The 12,405-nt window shown below is 46.4% G+C and overlaps 1 long non-coding RNA gene across 2 annotated transcripts; it reads right to left on the reverse strand.

Annotated features, from left to right (window-relative positions):
• Positions 1 to 35: 35 nt before the first annotated feature.
• LOC104992226 lies at positions 36 to 12,177 on the reverse strand. 2 transcript variants are annotated; one of them, XR_825680.1, is made up of 4 exons: positions 10,948 to 12,177; positions 10,696 to 10,820; positions 9,489 to 10,404; positions 36 to 630 (listed from the first exon to the last, which is right to left on the reverse strand). It is a non-coding gene; the product is annotated as an uncharacterized LOC104992226 (long non-coding RNA). The 2 variants fall into 2 exon arrangements; XR_825679.1 differs by having other exon boundaries at positions 10,696 to 12,177.
• Between the last annotated feature and the right edge of the window lie 228 nt (positions 12,178 to 12,405).

The following is a 12,405-nucleotide window of genomic DNA, read 5'->3' on the forward strand; positions in this document are numbered from 1 at the left end:
ATTTAGAAAGCATTAATTGCTTATCTGAAATTTGCTGTTTACATAAGTGTCCTGTATTTTTAACTGCTAAATCTGGCAACTTTACTTTGTAATTGTCACTGAAACGGCTGGAAAACATAAGACAGTCAGAGTTCTGCAAACTTCTTCTGTAAAGGGCCAGATGCTAAGTATTTTAGGCTTCGAACACTTTACAGTCTCCATCACAGTTACTCACCTCTGCCACTGTAGTACGTAACTCAGCCACAGACCACACCGGGTGAGTGAGCATGACTGTGTCCCAGTAAAGCTTTATTTACAAAAATAGACATCAGGCCATAGTCTGCAAATTCGTGGACCATTAGATCCTTCAGACATTGGGCTATCTTCACAGGTGTGGTAGGGGCAAGAGTGGCTTGGATCTGAGTTTCTCAAGTGTGGAAAAAGTGAAAGAGAGTGATCAAAAATCACTGGGCATAATGCATACGCGTAATTCGGGGTGGGTGTGCACACAGGCACATGTGGCCCTTCGGAAAGCAGGCACTTCTAGAACAGGGGTGGTCTGGAGCTGCTGAGGTTTTGCAAAGTCTCTGCCAGCCCCCGTGTGAAGAAGTGCAGGTTCTCTGCTGGAATTCCTGACAGTCGGCATGTGCTCTGTTAAGACAGAAATGCACAGGCAACATCATGAGATCAGACAGAAGGCACAGACAGCAAGTAAAGCAGGTCAACCCAGAAGGCCTTCAGGGGAGCTACAGCTGCTGGCGCTTGTCTACCTGAGCCTGCGTGCTGCAATGAAAATCAAAGATGCTGTATGCCACAACTGAAACCGGCACAGCCAAATAAATAAATATTAAATGAAAAAGAGTCAGGTATGGCTGAGTCCCTTTGCTGTTCGCCTGAAACTATCACATTGTTAATTGGTTATACCCCAATACAAAATAAAAAGCTTTAAGTTTAGGGAAAAAATAAACCACAGCCCTGGGACACCCTAAGCAGTCCAGTGATTAAGACTTTACCTTCCAATGCAGGGGGTGTGGGTTCAGTCCCTGGTCAGGGAACTAAGATCCCCCATGCCTCTTCACCAAAAAACCAAAACATAATAACAGGAGCAATATTATAACAAGTTCAATAAAAGACACACAAAAAAAATTTTTAAAGGAATCAGGTCTTAATTGACCAACTCTCCCACAGATAAGAGACTTCCCTGGTTGCTCAGACAGTAAGGAATCTGCTTGCAATGCAGGAGACCCAGGTTGGGAATCCCTGAGTTGGGAACATCCCCTGGAGAAGGGAATGGCAACCCACTCCACTATTCTTGCCTGGAGAATTCCATGGACAGAGGAGCCTGGTGGGCTACAGTCCATGGGGTCACAAAAGAGTCAGACATGACTGATAGACCCACAGATAATATCTATACATGCTGGACAACATACAAAAATACAAAACCAGAAAAAACAAGCAAACAAAAAACAACAAAACCAAAACAAAAAAAAAGGCTCCCAAAATCCAACCACCTACGGGCTCTTAAAAACTGAACCCAAGCACAGAGACTTTGGAGAGGATTCAAAATGTGTGCAAAGCAACTGGCATTGGAAGATTTCCCGTTTTTTAGAAAAAGTTCCCCACATTGGCCACAGCCACAGTGCAGCATGAGATGGGTGAAATGCAATAGAAAACCCACTGTCTTTCTGGCAGGAGGAACCAGAGACTGGAGCCCAGAGCAATTAAGCTTGCTGAAGAGGTGGGGGGCGTGAATCTTGGAAAGGAGAGAGCCAGAGAAGAGGAACCCTGAATTCCCTGTACAGCAAACTCTGCCCAAGTCTCCAGTTGAGACGCCTGAACCACATCTGAGCAGGGGAAACAGCAGCTATCCCTGCAAAGATAAAAGAACCAAACTGAGCCTTGAGCAGTTGCCAGCTGCAAGGAAGACAGTGTGTGTAGTTTGACGTTAACCTAGTTAATTACCTACTCAAGGAAAATATCAGCAATTTCCTAAAGGATAAAGTAGAATTCAGGGTCTCTTCAATACAACCTTCAAAATATTCAGGGTATAACCTAAAATTCTCAGTGTACAAAGAACCAGGAAAACATGACCCATTCTCAAGAGGAAAACAAAACGGAGGCCAATCTCAAAATGACTGAGATGCTGGAATTATCAGACAAGGACATTTAAAGCAACTCGTATAACTGTATTCAAGGATATAAAGAGAAAGTACATTTATAATAAAAGAACAGATAGGAAACCACAGCAGAAAAAAAATAGAAAATATAAAAGAGAACCAAATGGAAATTTAGAACTAAATATCTGGAATAAAAATAATTCAGGGTGTGGGCTTAATGGTCAAATGAAGATCCAGGGGAAGAGAACATGAACTTGAAGACATATCAATAGAAAGTAATGAATGGGAAAGAAAGAAAACAGATCAGAAAGGAAAAAGATGACAAAGTGTCAGGGACCTGTGGAATAGTATCAAAATGTCTAATATATGGGTAATTAGAGTCCCAGAAGGAGAAGAAAGGGAAAATGGGACAGAAAATATGTATACATATATATTTAAATGGAGAAGGCGATGGCACCCCACTCCAGTACTCTTGCCTGGAAAACCCCATGGACGGAAGAGCCTGGTAGGCTGCAGTCCATGGGGTCCCTAGGAGTCGGACACGACTGAGTGACTTCACTTTCACTTTTCACTTTCATGCATTGGAGAAGGAAATGGCAACCCACTCCAGTGTTCTTGCCTGGAGAATCCCAGGGACGGGGGACCCTGGGGGGCTGCTGTCTCAGGGGTCACACAGAGTCGGACACGACTGAAGCGACTTAGCAGTAGCAGCAGCATATATTTAAAAGCTTGTGGGAAGAGATTTCCCTGGTGGGTCAGTGGTTAAGAACCCCCCTTCCAGACTTCCGTGGTGGTGCAAGGGATAAGAATCCACCTGCCAATGCAGGGGACACGGGTTTGATTCCTGGTCCAAGAAGATTCCACATGCCTCGGGGCAACAAAGTTTGTGTGCGACAACTACTGAGCCCGCCCACCTGGAGCCTGTGCCCACCACAAGAGAAGCCAGCACAATGAGAAGCCCACGCACTGCAGTGAAGAGTAGCCCCAACTTGCTGCAACTAGAGAAAGCCCACGCTCAGCAGTGAAGACCCAGCACAACCAAAAAAACAAAATAAAATTTGCCTTCCAACAGACGTTGGTAAAGAATCCGCCTGCAATGCAGGAGACCCCGGTTTGATTCCTGGGTAAGGGAGATCCGCTGGAAGAAGGGATAGGCTACCCACTCCAGTATTCTTGGGCTTCTCTTGTGGCTCAGCTGGTAAAGAATCCACCTGAATGCAAGAGACCTGGGTTCGATCCCTGGGCTGGGAAGATCCCCTGGAGAAGGGAAAGGCTACCCACTCCAGTACTGTGGCCTGGAGAATCCCATGGACTATATAGTCCATGGGGTCCACACGACTGAGCGACTTTCATTTTCCAACAGAGGAGACGTGGCTTCCATCCCTTTGCTGGGGAACTAAGGCCCCACATGCAACTAAGCCTGTGTGCTGCAACAAAAATCTAAGACCTGACGCAACCAAATAACTAAAAAATGAAAGAAAAACAAAAGCTCCTGGGAGGATCCTGTTGAGAGAAAAAAGTTGAGTACATGGGAAAGATAAGGAACCACAAACTGTAGAAGTTTTCATAGAAGGAGGAAAGGGATTACAGAAGTAAAGTGTAGAGATTTGGCTAATGCAGAAAAGATGACAGCCTTTGTACTGGGAGCAGGACGGGGAGAGGAGGGACAGGGGCAAGGAGAGGTGGATTTCTGTTCTTCGTGGGGATGCTACAGTTGTGACGCCACCAGATGGCAAAATGACGGAGGGTCGAGGTCAGGCTGTCCCCAGGACTGTTAGAAACATGCATCTGCAGCCTGATAAGGACAGCAGACAGGAAGCGAGAGGACCAGAGGGCTGGTAGTGTGAGGGTGAGAGCTGGGGCGCTGATGAGGGGGGACGGTCCAGTGGGAGTAACCGAGCAGACAGCAGGAAAGACAGGAGGGAGGCTGACTTCGGGGTTCGGAGCAGAAGTCTCCTGTGATGCCAGACCCAGCAGGGCTCAGCAGGGCTCCCTGCTCAGGATGTTACAGGAGGCGACCTGGGTGCTGGCCAGGTTGTGTTCACTCGGGCCGTGGTCAGAATTCACTCGCTCACGGGCCCTGGCTGATGGCTGGCTCCCGCTGGAGGCTGCCCCAGCACCTGGCCAGGTGGCCTGGCCCAGCACAGCCACCTGCTTCATGGCACCAGCAGTCTCTGACTACATCTGGTAGTAACATGGAGTCTGTATAACATAATCACAGTTCGACATCCCATCGCCTTTGCCATGGTCTCTTCGTTAGAAACATGTTGCGGGTGCACATGCTCGAGAGGACAGCATTTCAGAGAGGTGTGAATACCAGGAGTCAGAGACCTGGGGTTGGGGGTGCGCCTTGGCGTCTGTCCTCCACAGAAAGGAAGGGGATATGGGGATTTGCTGGTCACTGCAGGGCAGCGTGCTGGGAAGAGGCGGGAGCTGGGTCAGGGCAAGGGCCTGGCAAGAGATGGGTGGGCTTGGGGAGAGGGTCTTAGATGTTGATAGAGACTGAGTTCTCTGCCTTTCATGTGTCACACAGACTATGAAAAAGCAATCTGCTTACCTATGATAATATGCTGTGTCAAATTGGTTAACTTTGTTAAGTATATATTGATTTTATTTCCTCCCAAAGGATGGCCTCTTTAAAGAGCAGATGGTTGAGCACAGACACCAAGACAGCCTGAGAGGAGTCCGGGAGAGGACAGGGAGAAAGAAAATGACAGCCTGTTCCCAGCAGAAGAGGCAGAGGAGAAGGAGAGCGTCTAAGCCGATGCTTTGAAATTAGAACTCAGCCTAGTGAGCTCCATAAGGTTGAGAGATGAAATTGTGTGACTGTCCATAAAATGATCAGAGGACGATGGCTGATAAGACCCGAGGATCATAAAAGGGATGAGGGCACACTTGAAGCCCCAGCCAGGACAGCCACCATCCAAGTTGATATACATCCACGTGTGACATTAAAAAAATTCATTATAATTAAAATATGCATTGAAAGAAAGTGTTAGTCTCAGTCATGTCTGACTCTTTGCAACCGGGCTCCTCTGTTCATGGAATTCTCGAGGCAAGAGTGCTGGAATAGGTAACTGCTGCTGCTTGGGCTTCCCTGGTGGCTCAGATGGTAAAGAATCCACCTGCAATGAGGGAGACATGGGTTTGAACCTCGGGTTGGAGAGATCCCCTGGAGGAGGGCATGGCAACCCACTTTAGTATGTCCATGGAATTCTCCAAGCAAGAGTACTGAAGTAGGTAGCTATTCCATTCTCCAGGGATCTTCCTGACCTAGGGATCGAACCTGGGTCTCCTGCATTGCAGGCAGATTCTTTACTGCCTGAGCCACAAGGGAAGCTCAAAATATGTACAGCATGACAATAAAAAGAAGCAGCAGCTGGTAGCTAAAAGCTAGTCATTTAGAGGGGGCAATCAAATGAGAAGCTCTTATAATATATTTTCTTTTTTTTTTTTTAATTTATTTTTATTTATTTGGCTGAGCTGGGTCTTAGTCACTGCATGTGGGATCTAGTTCCCTGACCAGGGATTGAACCTTGGTCCCCTGCATTGGGAGCACAGAGTCTTAGCCACTGTACCACCAGGGATGTCCCCAGTAAAGTATATTTTCTAAAGGACAGAGCAGGATTGGAGTTAACAGGACACATCCACGATAACAGGACACATCCATGTGAGCTCGTGTTCCAGCTCTCACTGGAGTGGACAGGAGTGGACATTCCTTCCTGCCCTCCGTGCCCATGGAGACGATGTGATTTGCACCACGAGGGCCCAGGTATTTGTCACTAATAACATTCACCATTTAAAAAAGCAGGGCTCCCTGGAGAATGGCTGAGTCCACATTTCAGTGCAGAGAGGTGGCGGCAGACCTAAGTCTGCTAGCTGAGGCCAGAGCTTGGTGATCCAGAGGACTCAAAAGGTGGTGTTGAAAGGAGAAGGGACACAGCAAAACAAACCAAAGCTGGCAATCTGAGTTATCAGAAAGGAATCAAACCTTGTAAAAAGCCAGAGTCCCTAATAACACTGAATACTGGTTAGACTTTAAAAAGGTGCATGGGAGCTCTCAAAAATGTCAGCTATTCCAGCAATGTGCATGCCACAGCCAAGTGCGGGATAATAATTAAGCTGTGAATTTCTGGTGCTTTTATCCAGGCAGTAAGATACCTAGGGATGAAAGAGGCCCCGAGGTGTCTTTTTTTTTTTTTTGGTGAGGGTTTTAGCGATTTTGTTATTGTGGTAGGTAAAATTTGACCCCAAGAAGTCACTCCCACAGATAATTGCCAGACTGAGTGGCATCTAGACTCTACCCCTAACCTCCTGCAATCTCTGAATCTGTAACAGTATGGTAACTTCAAATACAAAGCTCATAACCCCAAAGTGTAAGGATACTCAAGTCCTAAATCTTCACCGTAGTCATCTCAGCCCACCCATGAGGCCGATTCTGCTTGCTTCGTTTGGACAGAGGCTTGAAAATAAATGTAAATATGATGAATGACACAAACATGTATCGATATTGGAAATTTTGTGATAGGTTTAAGGATATGTGTGGCAGTAAATGTTATAACCGGAGAAGGAAATGGCAACCCACTCCAGTACTCTTGCCTGCAAAATCCCATGGGTGGAGAAGCATGGTGGGCTGCAGTCCATGTGATCTCAAAGAGTCAGACATGACTGAGCCACTTCACTTCTTCACTTTAAATGTTATAATCATTAGGGTAATCTATATTTTCTCTTGGTTTGGGGATAATTTTAAAAACACAATCTTTGTTGTTGTTGTTGGTCAAGCCAAGTGGCTTGCAGGATCTTATTTCCCCAACCAGGGACAGAACCTGTGCCCTCAGCAGTGAAAGCTCAGAATCTTAACTACTGGACCACCGGGGAATTCCCTAAAAATATAATAACTTAAATTTTAAGTAACCTAAATTTTAACTTAGATTAATAAATAACTTAAATTTTACATCCTCTTTAAAAAGTCATATAACATGAAATTAACCATTTTTAAATGAACAATTTTTATCTGCTTTTTTAAGTTGTTGGAAAAGTATAAAAGTATGTGATATATTAGACTTATGATGTTAATTTAATACTAAGGTGCCTTAACTGTGAACGTTAAATGTTTAAATAAGTATGCTTAGGTTTGTAAGTTGAATCTTACTATGTTTCATGAATAGTGTGTGTTCCTACTATTACATTCTAATTGTCTAAGATTTTGTTAGATTTGTAAGTGTGCCTTGTTAGATATTTGAAGTGCCTAATTATAGTTTTGCTAAGCTAATTTAACCAAGTTTGTAAGTGATAGTAAATGTTTAGAGAATTTGTAAGGAAAGTAAACATTAATCAAAAAGAAAAAGAGATTTAACATAAAATACTAGCTTTCTGAACAAAATAGCAGGATTTGCAAGTTGAACTTAATAAAATCAGGCTTTAAAATTTACAACTTTAATCAACCGAAAAAAAATTAAAATACACAAATAACTTACGTATTCTTTCCCATGCATGAAAGTTTCCCCTCGGGCATTAAAAACTCAATTAATAGTGACTTAGTAGTTTATAAAGTAATACAATGGTGTAGAATGATATTGTTGAAATTTTTGACCACTAAAAATATTACAAGTCAAATGAAAAGGAAGCATCCTTTTTTGAATTTATTAACTTTTTAAGTTCTAGTTTTATTGATATTATTTTATTTATAGTAACTAAACCAAACAATGATGAGGGGGAGTTCCCTGGTAGTGCAGCGATTAAAACGCTGTGTTTCCAGTGCAGGGGGCCTGGCTTCAGTCTGGTGGGGAACTAAGACCCCACATGCCAGGTGGTGCGGCCATAACAGGGGGCCTGGGTTCAATCTGGTGGGGAACCAAGACCCCACATGCCATGTGGTGCAGCCAAAAAACTAAAAATAAATAACTAACGGCAATGCCTTAACTGATTTGATTAAAAATCCAGACCCTTCTCTGCTGCATATTAAAGATGGTCACTAATTCTTCAAAAGCAAAACAAACAAACAGAAAACCAGTGATGAGCACGTTGATCAAATGCACACCTTTCCCAGGGGAGGAAGTCCATCGGCTGCTCCACCTCCCAGAAGGAGGAGTGATCACTGAAGAGTCACGGGTGGTGGGCACCTGGTTAGAAAGCCTAGCCTGTTGCTTCTCAGATTGCACTGTGCGTAGGAATCACCTGCAGATTTTGATCCCAGGAGGGCGGGTGAGAGTATATGGGTTCTGAGCCCTAAGTGTGTGCTCTGCCCACATGAGCACACACGGATGTGGCTCTTCTCGGGGGTCCCATTTACCAAGGGCCAGAGCTGCCCCCTCAACCAGATCAGCCACGTCTGTGTCTCTGTGGCTGGAACAAGCCGTCTTGCTATCACACTACAGGGGGGCCAGGGGGTCACTGTCTCCTCTAAGGAGGCATTGAAGCAAATGCTGTCTGTTGCCCCTGACTCACTTCCTCCATCATAGAGACCAGATCCAAGATTCTCTGGGTACGGCCATGGGAAGGATAAACAGAACAGGAAGGCAGCCCAGTTTTGCTTATTTGTTGTGTGATCCCCTGCTAGCATATACGCTCTCCCAGGACCTGGACTTTGATTCTATTCACTGCTGCGTCCCAGGAGCAGACACGGGAACCGTGCCAGACACATCCCAGGTGCTCAGCAATTGTTTAATGGGATAAACTTGGCCTATTTGGGCTGTAGGCTTCCAGGCCAACCCTTCTAGAATTTGACATTGGGGTCCAAGTCTCAGCTGATAAAGACAGTGGTCAGTGCCTTGCTGAGCCTCACTTGTGCATCTCTCTCTCTCGAGGGAGAAGAACTATGATCAAGAGTAGATCTGGGTCTTCTTAGGCCCCTGGCTGAAATAAGAGTTGAAGACCATTTCCATCTCAGAGCCCAGGCCAGAGGAGGGTGGTCCTCACTCAAGGCCGAGGGAGGACACAGACCAGAGGTAGAAATAGAGCAGACGGAAATCGAGAGAACTGAGGCCCCAAAAGCTGCAAGGGGAATGTGATGAGTTGCCAAACCCAAGGGAGCAGAAGCAAATATCAAAGCCAGGGACCACGGCCAGGAATCCAAGACCCAGGGAGATGAAGGGGAAGAGCAAGTGGGCCTGCAGTAAGTGGGGAGGAGCCGGGCCGTTCCCCGGAGCAGGCATGTAAGGCTTGCTTTAATGTGCCTCCAGGAGCAGGGCCAGGGCAGTCTGTCAAGATTAAAGGGGGCCTGGGTGGGTTAGACAGAACGGCATTCCCTGGGGGCTCCTGGTTTTCTAGAGCTAAAGCTAGGAGTTGGGGGAGTGGGTGGTGCGTGGTTTCTCGAGTCCCAAGGCTGCTTTGAATTCCAGCTTGCACTTCCCAACTTCGTAACCTCTAGCAGTCACTGAAAAGTCATCTCACCTTCACTTGCTGTTTGTTTTTGTTGAGGGGCCAAGCTCTGTCTGACTCTCCATGACATGTATGGACTGCAGCATGCCAGGCTTCCCTGGCCTTCACTATCTCCCAGAGTTTGCTCAAACTCATGTCCGTTGAATCAGTGATGCCATCCAACCATCTCATCCTCTGCCGACCCTTGCTGTTAGGAAGGTGCAAACTCATAATCAGTTTAAAGTCTGTTTCTCCCCCACAGTCTCCAAGTGATATAGGCATATACAGCCTCCACAAAGTGTCTACATCAGGATCAGTGGGGGATTCAGAGAAAGAAACTGGAAAGAAGTCGGTCAAGTAGTGACTGGAGAGGAAAAGCAGAAGCAGAGAATCGTGCCAAGCTTCAGAAGTGCTGGGCTCGCCTTTGGGAGGGAGTCTGCAGAGAGAAGCAGATCCCCTTTGATATCAAGAAAACACCTCCCCGTCCCCGCCCCCATCACAGGATGCTCGGCAGGCTCTTGCTCTGAACATCTCATTGCTACCCAATTACTTCCAAAATGGGACTGCTCGCCCGCCAGCTGGCATGCACATTTCCCTCCGGTGTTTGTGGTTGTCTGATCTTTACTTCTCTAATTATCCTCCACAGTCTCCACCCCTGTGCAAATAGCATTTTCCAAAGAGATGAGAAAGCTTCCATTGTCAATGACTGCCAGTGACTCTCAGGGTCTCCGGGGCCAGCTCCCAGCTCTCCGCCCAGCACCAGCATCTGGAACAAAACCTCCTACATGTTCCTAACCTGCTCCCCACTACAGTCACCAGGCGAGGAGCCAGAGGATCCAGGTGGAAGCACAAGATCTGCGACGTAGTGACCGGGTGACGTGCGTGAGCGATTCTTCTGAGCCTCGGTTCCTTCATCTATGAAGAAAGCGTCGACAGCATCACAGAGCAGCTGCAAAACCAAGCAAGACAGTGTGTTTAAAAGTGCTATGTAGGCGCTTCCCCGGTGGTCTGGTGGTTAAGAATCCGCCTGCCAATGCAGGAGACTCAGGTTCGGTCCCGAAAGATTTCCCATGCCGAGGAGCAACTCGCCGCGACAACTGAGCCCACGTGCCTCCTGCCTGTGTTCCACAGCAAGGGAAGCCCACGTGTGATAGCAGAGAGTAGCCCCTGCTCGCCACTGCTAGAAAGAGCCCTCAAGCAGTAACAAAGACCCATCACAGCCGAAAATAAATAAACAAACCTTAAGAAAGAAGTGCTCTGTAAACTGAACGTGCTAGAGTCAGGAGTGGGATTATTCCTGTTGTTGTTATAGCCATTCATGCTTCAAACATTATGCCGTGATGCACGAGTTAGAAATATGTTTGGCTGCAAATTACAAAAAAAAACACAAAAGAAAAGTGACTTAAAGAAGATAGTTTATTTCTCTCTCATATAAAATCAGTCCAGAGCTGTAATGGTGCTTCATGGAACCAAAGATCCAAGACCCTTTTACCTTATTCGTTTGCCACTGGTAACTTCTATTCCTAAGGTTATTTCCTAGTACAAAATGGCTGCAGGAAATCCAGCCATTACATCACAATCCAGTCAACTGAAAAGAAGGAGAGGTGAAGAAGAGCATGCTTTCTTTCATTAATTTACTTGACTTCCCCATTTCTTAGTTGCAGCATGTGGGATCTAGTTCCCTGACCAGGAATCTAACTCAGGCCCCTGCATTCGGAGTGTGGATTGTTGGCCACTGGATAATCAGGGAAGTCTCCCTCTTCCTATTAGGACGCTTCCGGAAACTGCAGCTCTATTTGCCTCCATTGGTCAAACTTAGCCTCATTTAGTGGCACAGGAGACTAGGAAATATGGTTTTTATTCTGAGGGCCATGTGCCCAGCTAAAAATGGGGGGTCCTATTATTCAGGAAGAAGGGAAACCAGGGCATCTCTGCCCCAAATGATCATTTCTCTCTCCTCACTTTAATCTACATGCTAGTGCACAGCTCCCCTAGAAATGCTTTTCTCTTTACAACTGAGAAGAAAACCACTATTTCCTGCTTTCCTCCCCCCCTCTCCTCTGCCCTTCAATGTTGGAAAGACTCAGGGCAGTCCTGGCGACACCTCCTCTTCTCCAGCCATCTTCTCCTCTTAAGTAATCTCATCCAGTCTCAAGGGCTTAAATACCAACCCAGGCGCCAGTGAAACCTAGACCGAGCCCTGACCACTCCCCTTCATTCCAGAATCGCAAGGGCAGCTGCTATGGACGCCTCCACTGGGAGGTCTAACAGGGATCTCAGCTCAGCTCCGATCTCCACCCGCATATTTGCTCCTCCCTGAGTCTCTCCCATCACTGTAAGTATGTGACTTGAGCCAGGAATCTTGGAGTTAACCTTGCTTCCTCACTTTCCTGCCCGCCCTGGACCCAAGACTCAGGAAATCAAAGTGACGGTCTTCAAACACATCTCAAGGTCATTGGCTTTCTTTCCTCTCCTCCACTAACCTGCATCCAGAGCACTGTCACTCCCCTCAACTCTGCAGCCACCTCGTAATGGGGTCTCCCTGCTGCCCCCCACCCCTGCCCTCCACTTATCTATCCTCACCTGACAGCCAGATTGACATTTCAAATAAGTGACTCAGCACAAAGGTGGCAGATTCCACAAATCCATCTTTGTTTTCTCTTGAAATCCTTCTAAGATGACTGCATAGGGATTTTTTTTTTTAAGATATAAATCCTTGAGGATATAAATCTTTTTTTTTTTTTTTTAAGATATAAATCTCAACAAGATCAGGAAGATGGGGAAGAAGTTCAGGAGCTGGAAAACAGAATGGGTGGTGGCTGACTTAGCAGACCAAGAGAGCAGAACCCTAACCCAGAGGAAGCCAGAAAGGAGCATGGTTTCTACCACTGACCCAACTTGCCAAGAGTCAAGAGCCAACAGCTCTGGGGGTCTCTGCAAGCGGAGGTGG

The sequence above is a fragment of the Bison bison genome, unplaced genomic scaffold (assembly GCF_000754665.1).
Source record: "Bison bison bison isolate TAMUID 2011002044 unplaced genomic scaffold, Bison_UMD1.0 scf7180017864213, whole genome shotgun sequence".
NCBI lineage: Eukaryota > Metazoa > Chordata > Mammalia > Artiodactyla > Bovidae > Bison > Bison bison.